At 28.9% G+C, this 17,496-nt stretch overlaps 1 protein-coding gene across 2 annotated transcripts in view; it reads right to left on the bottom strand.

Annotated features, from left to right (window-relative positions):
- Positions 1–17,496, bottom strand: part of LOC148237842 (uncharacterized) — a 161,406-nt gene that overhangs the window by 53,078 nt on the left and 90,832 nt on the right. For both annotated transcript variants that reach the window (XM_088205812.1, XM_088205813.1), the window contains exon 2: positions 9,887–9,923. The gene's annotated coding sequence lies outside the window, so the exon portion shown is untranslated. The remainder of the gene's footprint in view (positions 1–9,886; positions 9,924–17,496) is intronic.

Below are 17,496 nucleotides of genomic sequence, written 5' to 3'. Positions count from 1 at the left end.
ATATATTATAAATATTGGTTTTAACGTATTATAGCTAAGTAAATATGTCTATAAAAAGAGATCGAAAGATTTTCTTTTTTAGATTGTCTTTTAAATTACTGTAAACATATATGTAAATTATTTAAATATTATATATTTATATTTTCAATATAAAAAATTCATTATTATTAATTAAAAACATTTTTTTTTCAATATATTTATATAATATATATTTATATTCTATGTTGCATTAAGAAAACAAAATATCTCCCACTTTCTTATTATAAAAACATTAACACTTTTCCTTGGCAAGCATCCGACTACTTAGTAGTCTAGGAGAAGATTTATCTGTCGGAATCAGAGGTCGTTATAAGAACTCTACGATGTGAAAGTATTTAAAATTGCATTACCATTTCAGAAACATTTCAATTTCATCCTTTGTCAAAGTGTTAAATATTTAAAAAAAATAATGAATGATATTGCTAATACAATTACTGTACTTAAATTAACTTGCAAGTTGCAACGTACGGAATTCAACCATTTTTTTACAACAAAATGATATATTAGCAAGCATAATACATCCAGTATGGGATATTAATTATCAAATCAAAACTATATGCTATCAATTTTATCCACGTTTTAAGTTAAAGTTAGCCAAGATCAACAATGTTATTTTATTTTAATAATAATTTTGATACTAAATATTAGGAATTCCGATGGTGTGCAAATTAAAAAATACATTTATTGTATTATATATAATACATATCATATATTAAATATATCACTAATTGGATTATAAAAAATCATATCATAGGCAACAGTAGTAGTTACACAGTGCGCATAATAAAAATAAGCATTTTCCGTCGCTCTTAACGAATAGGTAAGTCTAAATCAGCTGTTCAACCAAGCGATAGTGAAAAATCTGCTAAAACGACTATGGCACCATCAACTGAAAGCATGGGTCGTTGAGCGATTTTTCCTTAGGAACATAGTATAAGGTGTTTCGAAAGTGGGTGCGAAAAAGTGTCGGGTTTCGAGCGCAAATTCCGATTTTGTACAATAAAGAGTCAACGAAAGCCACTTACGTATATACGACCACATACTGAACTTTACCATTACAACTTTACGCCCTACACATAAAAGACCCTATATGTATAGGTACATTGCAATTGACAAAGTAGCTCCGACGCTTGTTGCCAACTAATGGCAATTATTTGTAAACGCTTTTTTGGTAAATTAAAGTTTTTGACCACACAGCTTGGTAGTTTTACTAACATAGATAATTGTAGGATATAGTTTCAAAATTCAAGCTTTTCCGGAAAATTAAAAATAATTAAACATGTGTACTTAATTATACATTCTATATAATTTCGCGCTAGAAAGTGTCATTTGAACAAAAGCGCTTTATGAATCAACCCTCAAGAGAAATCACAAAAAGCGATATGAGAATACACAGAAATGAAAATCACCACAGACTTTCGAATATGTAAACATGCGACGTAAGGCTTAATTGGTCGAAGTAAACTGGTTCACCAATCATAGAAACATAGCAAAGAGTATTTTTTAAAACAATGTAATTTTAATATAACTTTAATTTATACATTTGTAACAGAATCAACGTATAATTTTCATAAAAACAATCTAGTTATTAAATAAACTACAATTACCATTCTCTTGCTCCAAGACTTACTACTACTAAAAATCTCTTGCTTTTTCTTTTACTCAACTTCATAACTAAAATTTAAAACGATTATTATTTTAAAATAAGCTGATGTCTAGTAACAGCATAAAACAATTATTTAAATGTTTGTTGGTATATTATTGCTTCTTGTGGCTGTAAGAGATTGACAAAAGTTTGCAAAAGACAATTTTCCTTTTAGGTGCTAATTTAGGCATGTCATATTAATAGGCTTTTCTCAGTTATATATTTCCCAGCTATACTTATATTTTATTTTAACATTTTATATTAAAGTTATTCACTACATAATGTACATAAATTTATAATAAATATTAAAAGAAAAAGTCGATCGTTTCAGTAGCTTATTGAAAACTTGTGAAATAAAGTGACAAAAACCATATAAGCATTGACAGCTAGTTGCTTATGGGAAACAGCTAGTGAGCTTTTCCCTCCACGAGTCAATTCAGTTTAACAAAAAGCACGTTTATTGTCCTCGCTAGAGACATATTACAGATAAAGATAGAAATGAAAATGCCAGTTGTTTTAGAACAAAAATAGTTTACATACAAGTTTCTTAAATCAAAATCTTTAAAGAATGATTAGTTTCGAAACCTAAAAAAACCATTGCTGATGAGAGATTTTGTTTAAATGATTTCGATTAAAAATAAAGTTATTCCAATATAAATTGTGAAAAAGTCTTTTATACAATATAATAATTAAAAACACATCAGTATATAATAAATAAATCAGTGATTCTGAATATTTATTAATAATAAATTATTACAACTTTGCCTTTTTAACAGCAAAGTTTTGTTAGACAACTCATTTTAAAACTTGTACGAAATTGAAGTAATTTACAAATTTATTTCGATTTAAATTCGCTTCCTTAGAAAATTCATAAGAAATAATTTTATTTAACATTAACAAGACGCAAAACCTTTAAATAATAATTTTACATTAAATACAAAGTGAAAAATACAAATGTGTTTTAAAAATCGATGTCCTGGAAAGAAAAATTCTATTTCTAGACTTTTCTCCAATCTGGCAAAGCTTGGTAAAGTACACCATGTCAGTGATATTTTAAAATGCTTAAAGTTTTATACGAAATGTTTTAAAGTTATCATCCGAGAGGGATCTAAGTTTGTCGATTTTGCGCTAAATTTGTACAATTTTATTTTTTTACTGAATTACGTCACGCTATGTACAAAAGCGTTATATTTTTTTAATGTTATTTCGAATAATACACACAATTTCTGATTGAAGAATTTTCTGTTTTAAAACGATTAAAAAATGTATCCTTTCTGTAAATATTATATTAAATATGAACAATTTCAAAATTTCACTCAATATTGGTTATTTATTATTTATAACCCATTTTGCTAATAACACACAAGATTGGCTATTCTGGCTGATTAATAACACAACGCTTCATCAGTACGTTCATAAATCATTTACAAAACCAATCGACAGGTACATTATGTGCATATTTCGATTAGGTAATTTCATATTCCTTGCGGTAATACATCGGTATTCCATCAAGTAATCCTACGCACGAGGCATAACCCCTGAGGGTTTCTTGTGATTGGAAGGTAATTGAACTTGAGCCAAATTTTACCGTACAGGAACATTGTAGTGCTTTCAGCCATGAAACATATTGTTTTGCGAATTAATATAGTTTACTCGCACGGCAAACACGACACATTAAATTACTTATGAATATCGGGTTATTATTTAATAAATCCACTGATATTCAATAATAAAACATAAAAAATGTACGTCACAATAAAAAAAATTAATGAACGAGTTCGTATTCCAATTAATCCGGCAATTAAAAAACTCGAGCGTTCCATGTACATGATTTATTAAATCGAGATAGTTGGTTATATTTTGCTATTATGCAAAAAATAACATTTATAATTTTTATCATACATAAATAATATTATATGAAAACATTGAAGTTCTTGATTGGTCTGCGCTAATTTAATTTAGTGAAGTTGATTGTGCGTGTCTAAAATTTTCAATGTCTTTAAGAAAAGTTTATTGTGATAGGACTTTTACTTTATATTTGATCTGTGTCAGCTACGATATTTATAGTTTTCAATTGTGAAATTTCTTTGTGTTTATTTATAAGCAATTTAGTTTTTAAGTTCAAACTACCAGATTTCGTTTCTAATGATCTGGATTTTGTCAGTTTGTTTATTATTGGTTTTTAATTATGCTGAGTTTATTTTTAGTATTAATTATTTCATAATTTATTAATTATTTAATAATTTATGTGTTTTCTGATAATATTTTAGCTTGAACAATGATGGTTTTTGTAAAATAAATATTATTATCGATTGTTTTAGAATCAGATATGATATAGTTCTGACTCGAATGGAACTCTGCTCTTAGTAAAACTGCACAGTGATGCTCTATATTGACCCAAATTTTTATTGAATTATACCGTATCACAAAGCACTTATAAACTGTAAAGATCATCTTGACATTTGATCAAACTTGTCGTTCATGGGTATTCGGGGTGCTTCCAATAAGATAATTGAACTTTCGATTCGAATGTCACAACTATACAAATATTATTTGTCACCTGTTATTTATTTATTTGAATTAAATTAGAAAATCGTAACTTAGCATGTTACCCCAATGCGTCACGATGGCCATATAAAAATTATACACATAAAAAATGGTTGAAAAGAAAAAAATCATAAAATAATAAAGTGTATTGATACGAACTGGAAAAGTTCGTGGAAGCTGATATTAAACAGATCAATATGTAATGACAGCGTATTAGAGAGCCGAATGACGACAACCATAGGCAAGACGATTAGTGCAGACGTACTGGATCTAATGAGCATCAGGAAAGGACCCGATCGTGATTCTCGAAGACTTTCCGGACCCCAAAACTAGAATTTATCGGGCATAGTATAATTTTCGACAATACCCTTAGTAGTTTTACAAAATAATAAGTGACATACAACTATCTGCGTCGACTCAGTAAATCAAATCCCAACGCTCCTAAAAGAAAGGCGCTGAGATACAAGAATATGTAATAGCCAAATATCCTCTTATATTCATAGGTATCTCAAGAACCTACTCTAACCTTTTTTGACTAAGAGAGAGTATTTGATTATTCAAGGATTTCACTTTAATTTTTGGAGATACGGAGATTTTAACTGAAGATTTCAATGCTAGACACGTGCATTGGAATTGTTTTTACGACGCTTTTTAACTACTTTTACGACACGGATAAACATCTTTTTGTACTAATAAAAAAATGCATATTAGCCTTTGAAGACAAACAAATTAAAGAACACACGCGAATAAATTTGAAATCTTAAATAAATATTTTCAGAGCTGAAAAATTAAAAAATCAATCGAATCAAAACTGAGTTTTTATATCAAAAAATATTATAAAAAAATCTCGCGAAACCATACTGACCCACTAATCTGATTGGCGACTACAATTAAAACAACTTTAAATTTAAATACAAGCACAAAATTCCAAATCACATATTGCTTGAAAAGCTAAAGACAATATATCGATAATTCCAGTTCTCCAATGAAATCTACTCAAATTATCATTTATTGTATTTTATATTTTCCTGTGTTTTTATTTTTCTTTCGCTTAAATTGTAAAAAAATCACTGTCGTTCCCTCTTATGTTTTTAAAGGACTTTTGCATTAATTTAAAATTCGTGTTGAATATTGAATGTATCAATGATGGGTGCCTCACAATATATAAGTCACCACTGAAGCGCAACACGTTTTTATGTCAACTCAAGCCATATTAATCGGTTAAAAACTGAAGTTTGAAACGGTTCGCGTGCCGACGGTTCGTTATTGCTATGTATGAAATGACATTCGCGTGCTTTTGGAGTTCAACTATAGTGCATCAACGTGCCCTGTCCACCGTACTAAATTAGCTCGTTTCACAATCAGAGCAATTTTTGCAACATTGACCACAGCCATTCTGCAAAAAAGCATAACTGACACAAACGTGAAATTCCGAATGGATTTTGCATATTTCGGAATTTAAAAATAACACAAACAGAGAAGAGCTCAAAAAGAAGGTTTGCATAAAGTCAATAAATTGTAATGCAATTAGATTTTTTTTCTATAAATATATATGATACAAAAATATCTTCGATATTATTGTAGCATATATATTTATAGAAATTATTTATTATATTTTTATTACTAAAAAATTAATTTTATAATATGTTTAACATTATGACGCAGTGGTTCATAATATGTGCTGTACTTAAAATAATAATGTAATAATACAGAAGTAATAATTGGTGTAGTGTGGTTTTCTAACCTAATCCGGTTCACATTACTGCGGTTTTGTCGGACAATGGTCGTCAATATCGGCAAAATTACCTGTACTAAATACAGTTAAGGCTGTCCAATGCCGGTTGGTCGGTGGTTTTACTCGTGTGCACTCAGGTGTTTTACCGTACAAACAATAACTAACTGCTAGACGTTAACTTGAAATTATTATTACTCGTAATACATACACGCTTGTTATGCTCTTTTCGCCATGTTGTTATTAGCAAACTGATATATTATTATTGTTTTGTGGATGTTGTAAATGTTTTAAAAAAATTATGAAAAAATATGACAAAAATATTATATTGATTCGACAGAAGCATCATATTCAAGAAAAAAACTCTCTGTTTTAAACGGTTAATTAAGATATTGACTACAGTGAAGTTGTACTCCATTGCTTTTTATTTGCTAGCCATATTTTATTTTTTTATTACAAATCTGACGTCCTGGCCACAATGGATAAGAATAAGAAAAATTCGCTGTTGAGTCACTGCGATTTTTTCTTATTCTTACCCATGAGTATTGGCAGATTGTCGACACTATCCCCTAAACAACTTTAAAAAGCGCTTCATTAAATTGACGCTACGCTGAGAATGCATTGAATTTGAATTCCAACGCTCATAGAAAAAATGCACTAGGGTACAAATACAGATGATCTTGTAGAGATATCTCAATAAAATAATTGAATTCACTTTAATATCAAGGAGTACTTCGCTTCACTCAGATTCCAGACAATATAGGCATATTCGAGGAAGCTACGATCGGCGTATTGTAAAGAACGAAAATCGCCAGTAAATAATTGAAGTGACACGCGTTCCGCATAATAAAGCCGTGCAACCTCGAACGTTACTCATCGACGAAAGTATTTCTGCTTTCAACACCTCCGCCTGAGATTTCTGACGGGCATGTGAATCTGGAAAATGTGACAACGTGACACTTGATTTGACTTCACAGCGACTTCAAGTCTTAAAATAAAAAAAAAACATCAAACATTTTTGTCATTTCTACTAACCTAACCTCACCTAATCTAATACTTGCTAACATAAGAAATAAGAGAGGGTAGAAAACATATCTTAAGGTTCATTATAAAGATTCACTTAGACACATACTCGCGTATTTCGAGAAGTATTTGCAAAGAGTACTTCAAGAACTCTGCTACTTTTACTTCTACATTGTAACGACAAGGAATACTTTATATTAGGCAACAAATTAGTTGAACAACAAATAACCCTACACTGGCACATTGCTATATTGATATTTAATAACTTGTGCATTAAATATATATTATATAAAAACAAATCTTTCAGCGTTTACCTAACTAAATAAGTCATACCAATCGACATCAAAGTATGAAAGAAGCTTCAAGCCAAAGAAAGAATTTTAACACTGATGTCAAAAATATAATTATTTATTTGGTCAAAAACTAACGCTTCGAATTTTCCAAGCAAATAATACCAATTCTATAGACAGTGATTAATTAATTACTAACTAAATCCTAATGAGGAAAATGAAACGATTGCAAAAAAGTAACAAAATACAATTTTGATACAAATGGTAATTACAAAAAAAAAAAAAAAAATGCTTAAGAAAAGTGTAACAAATATTGGAAACAAATCAATCACGCAAATTGAACATGGATCGCTTGAATCATTAATAACAATTAAGTTTTTCAAAAGGAAACTTGAAATATTTATGGCAGGTATATTTATTATTGTCGAAAAAATATATATTAATTTAGGTTAACACAAACACATGATCGTAAAAAAGCATTAAAATTATATATCCAAAATAAATTTACGTAACACTACATGTACTCTATAAAAGTGTAAAACACTATATGTTCAAAATCAAATATTTCACGTATTATATAAAGGATTTATGATATATAATATACCCTTTTTAATAGTCGTTTTTTGTTTTTTTATCGATGTATATGATTTTTACTGAAATATCATTGAATTCTTTGAATCTGGGATTTATATATAAACATATTAAATTGCTAGGATTCCAAAAAGTTCCCAGCATCAGAATCTCTCATATGCACTAAGGCGGTAATCAATGGAACGATTAATCAAAATGTGTCTTACCCTCTTTTCCCCTGACGTCTATATTTTTTTTATTCGATAAGATCGGGAAAAGTTAGGGAAATTACATCTTAGGTGATTAATTAGAATTATAATATAAGTCAAAATTATTTATTTTGATTTTTTTAAATATAATTAAAAATCTTGAGTGTTAATCGTGAAAAATCGTAATAATAATGTGGGGTGAATGTGTCAAATTTATGATATTGTGAAACGTTTAATCTCGATTCGGTTCAATCGAAACGTTCAACACTTTCGTTAACCGCGTTTTGTGTAATCGTTTGTGAAACAGATTAAATCAACCTACAAGTTTTAAGTGAACCAATATAACATTTTGATATGAATAATATTAATAAATTAAATAAATATATATATTTATAAATATATTTTCATACTATTATTTTTCATAAAATTAGTTACAGCATAATAGTTTCCCTTCTATTAATTTATTATAAGTAAAAATTTATCATAAAATAGCAAAACATTTATTTTTAACGCCTGTGTTTCTGTAACAGATAAATATTAATTTAATACAACAATTTAATTATGTTTTTAATAAATATTATTTAATGCCACGGCATCATTTAAATTAGTAGACAAATATTTATCTAAATACCACATTGGATTACAACCAAATGTATCAAAATTACTATAAATTCTATCAATAACTATTTTATGAGATACTTTACCTCTCGATCGCTCGCGTGTTAAGTGACGAGAGCTAATTAGAGATAGGGGCATGCTGACCGCATGCTCGTATCTCTCACTCACTCTCGTCACTTAGCACGCGAGCGATCGAGAAGGAAAATATTTCACCGCCCGATACATATATATTATTATATATATACAATTATACATATAAATTGAGTCTTCATCTTAATTAAAAAAAAAATGTTATAGTGTTGATATTTTATGTTTAAAATAACATACACATGTTTTTGAAGAGTCTGCTCTTTAAATTTAAATAATGTAACAAAACGGTTGAGCTATAAAAAGAGCATAAATAAACAGTAACTAAACAGAAAATATATTTTTTTTAATTAAATTTGGTTAGGCGGTAAAAATTATAATTTATGGAATATATCTATGGAGTATATGTACATACATAGAGGCTATTATACTGACAATTCCTACATCCATATTCACAATGTTGGTTTTAGAAAGAACGACAAAACCCCGCTTTTTTATTAATCCCGTCGGAATAGAAAGCCAAATGTGGCTATACATAGTTTTTGCTTATTTTTTGCAAACACGTGCGCTTTTCACAGTTTTAAGACATAAATATTGTGCTATTTGTTGTCACGGTTAAATGAAAAACTAATTTTTCATGACGTGCATGTTGATTTTCAATATGTAGATAAAATGAATGATTTTACATATTTTACACAAGGAAGGGTCTTCGATTAAAAATCCCTATTATATATATTATTCCCATCAATCATCAATCACAAGGAAGAACCTTAGCGAACGCGTCTTGTCAGAGAAGCGAATTTTCCTTTTAAGAGCCTCCAGCCTGAGCTTCGAGTTTAATTGGTGTAATAAATTAATAAACTGATCCCTTCACTCTTAATGAAACGTTACTTGAAAACCTATTTTTTTTCTCGCTGACATTTATGTGTATTCGCCTCTCTGAAGTTCCCTTATTTGCGAAATATATATTTTTCAAGAATGTTTCCTTCGTACGCGTTAGAAAACTTATCCTCTTGTGTAAATAATCTTTTGTAAAACGCACGAAGAGTTTGCACACACACATCATAATATGTTATATGAATTAATGAATTACATATTTTGAATGTGTCAATATTAGTATACTCACTCAGCGGGAATCCTTCGTGTTATGTGTGTTATAAATCCTGAAACAGACAATTAAAATATGTTAATTAACCATGTACGTATAAAATTCAAAGATATAATATATTATTATATAACCAGAATGACAAGTAGCTATATTTTTTAATTATGAGTTTAATAATGTTACATAGAATAAACATAAAGCTATTAACATAAACAAGTTAGCCATGAATTTTAGTATTAAAATCCCCTAATTGGCGAGCAATTCTATACAACGTCCTAAAATGTTTTATAATAAAATATATTTATTTAGTTTCACTATTGTCTTTACGTATTTTTATGTAATAAAATGTGTTTATAATGTAGGTTAAAAAATTAATAACTAATAATTTTATTTTTTTATTTTCACCCTTTTCTCGTAAACCTTTATCATGCTTGTTCAATCATAAACACAATAAGTGATGAATAGCGACGTTTCAACACCAGAAAACTGAATCGGCTTTGTCCGATAAAATAAATCGAGGACCACGGTATGAATCGATAACAGACAGAGATAATACGAAAAGCGACGTTTTGTCTTTACGGGTCACGTTCATTTTGGATGTTATTATTTCAAAAAGAGACCCTTTTACTCCACATCATGTAAGAGCCCTCGCGATAAGCTTCGCTGGTTAAAAGCTACTTTTTGTTCCTTAGATTAGTTTGTGGACTTGCGTGGCCTCGAGCTTTATGCAAACACATATTTAAAGAAAAAAGCAAACATGGATTCTTATTGAAAATACTGATACGCCATGGCTCGTGTTATGTAAAATAAACATTAGGAGGTACTACTTACTTAACCAAGGTGAACGTAGGTTTATCTTTGAAATCAATCACGGTGGCCTGAATAATATTTTTAGAATGAATGTAAGTACATAATTGATGTGACAATAGCTAGCTGAACATTCATTTAAATAGTATTCAAGCTAAAAATATATATATTGTATGTTTAATTTGACAAATATATGTATTTATATATATCTAACCCATCACAAAGAATTTCATATTAGCCTTGGGAGTTCTGCGAAGAGAAGCTAATCTAGAGGTAAGCGCCTACGCTGAGATAAATATGGATTCGAATGATAAATATTATGGGAAAATAAAGAAAGTTGTAATAAATATATATTGTGCTATTATTAGGAATATATAGCTTAAGAAAGCTTGCGTGTAGTTTTTTTTAAATTTATAGGTACGTAATTTTATTGCCGCTGTAGCAAAACACGCAGGACAAAAACAAGTCGTCAAAAATGTGTACTAAGGGATGGTGTCAGAAATCTAACAATACTCAGATATCTTAAGTCGTGATCTAGTTCTTGACCGTAACGGCCAGGACGCCAGTCTTTGAAAAAGCTCTCCTGACATAAGCCACCCAGATTCTTAAAGGGCTTTCCAAACACAATAATGTTTTCGGCGATAGGTGTGGGAATCTGAAAACATTATATGATGTTGTTTTAAATTTTTTTATTGTATGTTAATTTTTATTAATTCTATATGTGTTAAAGATTGTGTGTATGTTTATATTTGTAATAATAATTATATGTTTGGGTTAATATGTATGTGTGATAACATTTTAAATATATTTTTTTTTTATATATAAAGGCCATCATGACCATTGGGGAAACATGTCAAGTCATCTGACGATAGATTTGTAATGAATAAATATGGGGGCTCAGAGGTAGAGTGACAGTTATATATTCAGTGATACGAATCATGGCATTCCAGCTACTTTACATAGCTTTCTGAGCATTATTGCTCATCATGACAGTTATACTAACATTTATAAATATATTTTGTGTATAAAACGTTTTGAATAATTTATTTTAAAATCACTAATACCTACTTATGTTGGATTCAACGAAAAAGGCTTCGATCTTAACTCAATATAATGAAAATTATTTGTGCATAAATTTTTAATAATTATTTATGATGAAAGGAAAAGTGTATATACAAGGAATCCAAAAAGGTTTTCTATTAAAGTACGAGTCAAGCTTTATTTATTTTTGACGTTAAAGTGAAAGCGATGAATTTCTTCAGCAGGCTTATATTTAATACTCTATTTATATTTTTGCGTAATTTAATTGGAAGTAAATTATATTAATGATTTAATTTTTATTTTGAATCGTAAAGCAAGCATATATCACGCTTTTTTCATAACGAGCAGAATTCATGATGATTCGTTAATAATTTAGAGCGTGAACTCGTAAAAAGATAGGAGCTTCCGCTCAAATTCCAATAAGATATAACTTATTATTTTTTATTTTCGGAATAAAAAAATTGTGGAGAAGGTTTTCACAATCGAAAAGGCATAAAAATATTGACACCTTTTACGACCCATCGCGCGAGCGTTTAGGGTCTCAAAAGAGCGCGAATTGGGGGCGCTCGTTCAAAATTTCATTAAAAGCAAACGACAAATAAAAAAGTATATATGTGTGTCTGAATATAATAAAAAAAGACAAACAACAACTTTATTATTCGCATTCGGATGATGGGGGAAATAAAATTTAAAAATACAATTCATTAAGTCCTGCGCGTTACGCGTAGAAAAGTATCGCAATTTTGCGAGTTGTACGCGAAACCGAGGATTTAAGCGTGAATTAAAAAAAGGGAGCTTTTAAGATTTCGTTTTTATTAGAGAATATCTTCAAAAGTGCCCCAAGGAAATTGATGTTGATTGAAGCTTTTATTTTTTGTTTCATAAACTGCTTAGAAAATAATTATAAATAATAACACAATTTAAAGTTAAAATGAAATATTTCTCGTTATATTCAGCAAAATTGTATCGTAATTTATGTTGGCAAAATATTTTTGCATGTTAAGTGAGACGGTTAATGCTTTGACCTTTATTCCAATTTTAGCTCGCAGGGCAAATAATGTTTGCTGCTTATATTGTAAAAAATGTTATATTTTATCTTCAAATTTATAAAAACCTGTTTATCTGGAAGGTAATCGAATGTTGGTGAAGTATAAAATCAATCACATGAAAACATAAGATTTATATATTTTCTAAACTTAATTTCGATTTAGAGCAATTTATTTTTTTATTAATATAGTAAATTTGAAACAGTTTGTGACAACTTATAACATTATGATTGAAAAATAATATAGTCCTTGCGTATATAAAATTGTTATTTATTTTTAAAGTTTTAATATACAAAAATTAATTTGCATACGAGAGTTTCTAAAAATGAATTTTTGATAGGATAGTAAAAAATAAATAGGAATTTCTTAATCCACCAAAAATATTGAAATCAAGTCTCATTCGCAGCAATGTTATCATTTAAGTGTTTATTAATAATAAACACGACAAAGTGGGATGTTTGTTCAGTGCTTCGCCTATTTCATGTAAATTGTATCGCTTGTTTTTTTCTATTAAAGATCAGAAAACAGTAACTTTACCAATAATATTGTATAATAAATAATAAATAAATTCAGCAGTTAAAATTTTCCATTACCTCTGACTAATAAAATTACCTGTGTATTTATTTAAGGAATTTTCGATTTTTTATAGACACCAGTTTTGAAACATCACCATAGTACTTTTAATTATGTATTTATTTTATCTGTAAACACTCACAAATTTCCGGTTATTTGAGAGCGCATTCAACAAAATACACACACATATGTACCTTCAGTGTACGTAAACGTAGCAATTATTTTGAGCTCGTAATATGATATGCATACGTTTAATTGGAATGTGAAAAATAAACGTGATATCCAAACGCGGTAGTCGTTATGAAGTTTCGCATTTCTCGCGTATTTTTTGCCAACCCAGTTAATCTGACTTGATTGTGTTCATTTATCCACTAATACCTGTTTCGTGTATAATTTTTATGTTGAGTTTATGGTTTAAATATGTCGTTGTGCTATTGCGAATAATAAAAAATATAATTTATTTTAATTTATTTTAATACTGGAACAGTTTTCAATACTGTAATTTTGCTATTTTACAATATATTACTGCAGCTTATTGTATAAGAAGTTGCGTTAGCAAGAGTCCGTCGAGTGCTTGTTGTAGATTGCCTGTTATTCGTATCTGAAAGTAGGTATAATGGCCGTCGTTGGTTGCTACTAATTCACAAAATGAGTGCTGATCGAGTGATTGGTAATGTGCAGGAGTGTCACATTGTATATATTGATCAATCTAGAAAGCTTGAGTGAGAGCCAACCGCATTAGGGTCTAATCATCCTCCGGAGAAAGCTGGTTTAATGTCCAACGTAATGCGTCCAAGAATTACAAAGGATACGTAAAAAAAAATGCTATTTGACGTAATATCAAGAGTATTTTTTCTAGGAATGTGTATCAAAATTAAAAGGGTTGGGTTTTTATGCTATCGTAAATGATGATTATTAATGGTTTTTTAACGTTTATTGTGGATGTTTATTTTGAATATTATGATTTCAAAATTTCGTCGGGGACACCATTGTCCGAACGTTTACTTCAGAGATGTTTATTTTTGCTTTTTAAGGCAAAGATTGTTGTTATTTAAATTTTGTGCAGCAATTAAAACCGTCGTGTACAATTTTTATATATTAGCTATAAATTAAATTTTATGTGGATGTGAAAGTCAAACTGAACTAGAAATTGCGAAGAGAAAAGAGGAGGGCTCTGCAATATTCAATCGTCCAAAGTTAGGTTATTTTCTTCTTAATTCAAGTTTGTACGAATGTAGTGGGTCCAAGTTCGAACACTATTGAAATTCTGATGCTTTGGACTCCCAAATGAATGTTCAAGTGTGAACGTCAGTAGAAGTGTTGTCCGCGTTTCTGTTTTTATTCCTACGTTCCTACTCCCATAGAATAATTTGTTTTCCGCCTCTTTCGGTGGGACGGCCAATTACAAAATCGTGGCAGTTGGATAGTTAATTTTAAACAAATTGCCCTACATTTTTTTTAAACATTTGCGACAAATAATTCTAATAATTTTATTTTATATTGGGTACATTGACCTGCAAAAAATTTTTTTCGTGGTGATGTTTCATTTTAATAAAGAATCCCATTTTTTCCATGTTTATCACATGCCAACTGGCTTTGTCACTGTCTAATATTTTAATTTTTGTAAAAGCCTTTGATCGTTTTTAACTTTTAGCCATTTAATCTATAGGTTGTCCATTTGTTAATTGGAAGGGTAGTATAATTGTTAAAACCAACATTAATTTGTTAAAAACCAATTTACCAGAGTAACGAAAAAAATGATTACGCTATTCGACGCAAATTAATAAGAAAATCTGTAATCAATATATAATATAAGAATTTAAAAACAATTAAAATAAATAATTAAAAAAAATGTATTTTATTGCAATAATACATATGTACATATCTTAAGTACCTATTGTGTGGACGATCAAATAAAATATATAAAATAATATAAAAATAAATATATTTAGTAATACAATTATTAAAAAAATGACATATTTTTTTACGTAAAAAATGGGGCAAAAAATATATTTTATTGGATAGTGAATAATATAAACCTTTTTTTTTATGAAATTTGAACATGCATGGTCTCATAACTAATGACAGCAAAAAAAAAATTTGAAAAGTAATATATAAATATTTTACAATATATATTAAACTTTCTTAAAAAAATCTTCAATAATTAGCTTTTCATTTGTAACGTAAAAGCTTACATAACGATCAAATAAACATTTCGCTTAGTGGATCACACTTCCGAAATTTGACAACAAAACCGCTCGTTTGCAGCCTAATTCCAGGTTGATATTTTTTAATAACAACTTAGTCAGCCCTAAAGCATTTTAATATCGGGCTCGTTTTACGACACAGCCGCCAGCCAAATGGATATTAAATCCGGTCAAAATTTTCCAGCACCGCACCTCGTCACGCCGGTGATTAATGCCTACAGAGGAAGGCAGGTGTGCAACGGGATGACGGGGACAACTGCTTATATAAATATATATTTGTACACACACACACACACACACACACACACACACACACACACACACACACATATATATATATATATATATATATATATATATATATATATATATATATATATATATATATATATATATATATATATATATATATATATATATATATATATATTATTAAATATTTATGTAATGTAGTTTGTAATTTATTATATAATAGTACTTAAATTTACTTGATTTATCTAAAATTAATTAAATCTCCGCAATTTTTATGTCAGTGCCATTAAAACTTCACTTTTCTATTAACGCCAAATACCCTCGTGTATCTAAACAGACGTCTTTATTTATACCCATCGTTATCCGCAAAGGTGAAATTCAATTATTACTGGCGTTCTTATGTGGTGTATTGAAGACAAATTAAGCCGTTGCCCGGCACAATTTTTCCGGACAAAGGTTTATTTCTGAGTTTAACAATTCATGTACCTAGGTATATTCTTTCCCGGACGTTGGTCCGTTCCCGCAGTGATGTATCCCAGCGATTTGCCGGAAACAAGTGAGCCAGCGAAATTGCATTAAATATTTAACTTTTGAAACACACTGTATTTTTACACGCAGCGCACTTTCTGAGCTTTCCCGTTGTCCGTTTTTTTTTTGTTGAAAGAGTCAGAACTGTGTATTGAGGCAATACAACGTACAATACCGCAGGAAACTGTGGGGGTATTCATCATTCACGTGTTTGATTTTCTGTCTACAATCTCGAGCTTTAGTCTCACGGGAAACGGTTAACTATTTCATACGACTGCGAGTAACCCAATACTGCGGCTTTGTTTCGACGATTCTCCTGTTATATATAAATTCTACATAACCATAAAACGATGCATGTGTGAATATCGCGCTTTGTGCTGTGTGAACAGTTTTTGAAGTTTAATTTGATTCTACTAAATGAAAAATGTTGCCTTTATATACATTTATATTTATTAAGTAAAATAATGAAATATTTAAAAATATTTTTTTTGAAGGTTTTATTAGGAAAATCACAGAACAATAAAAAAATATAGACAAACGCTGATTCTATAATTACTATGAATTAACCAATAAGCTTAAGAACTATAGGTAGTTTTAGAACATTCATTAGAGCAAGTTGGGTTTGTTTTATTTCTTTAGGTTGGGTTTGTGTTTCAATAGCAAATTTTGCAACTGTCAAACGTTTTATAGACATTTTATATCAGCATTTAATTATTAGTCATTACATGTCATGTGCTAACATATATTAACTGCAAGATTTATGAATAAAAAAGGTCAATTTAAATGTAAAATTATACAACGAGAATATTTTTTCGACAATATAATTTCTAATGCTTTAAGAAAATATAATTATTATATTAAATTTTATATATACGTTGTAATTTAAAATTGTATTTATTTAAAACTTAGCTTGAGATTAATTTTGCGTATTAAAATTGTTGCAAAAAAATCTTTTTGTTCTATGTTTTATAAATAAAATGTAAAGGGTTAGAAATAAAAATAATTTATTGCTGTTCTATATTTTTTGTTTCAGTCAATTATATAATAAGTAATATTTTTTCCTTTTTCGATTTTTTACTATGTATAATATATGTGTCAGATTAACATGACGTACTTAAAATATTAAATACTAAATATATAAAATATTAATTATATAGATAAAATAAACCTAGATAAA

This window comes from Plectrocnemia conspersa, unplaced genomic scaffold (assembly GCF_051122295.1).
Source record: "Plectrocnemia conspersa isolate PC_06_02 unplaced genomic scaffold, ASM5112229v1 ptg000002l, whole genome shotgun sequence".
NCBI lineage: Eukaryota > Metazoa > Arthropoda > Insecta > Trichoptera > Polycentropodidae > Plectrocnemia > Plectrocnemia conspersa.
This window is presented reverse-complemented; position numbering and strand designations above follow the sequence as displayed.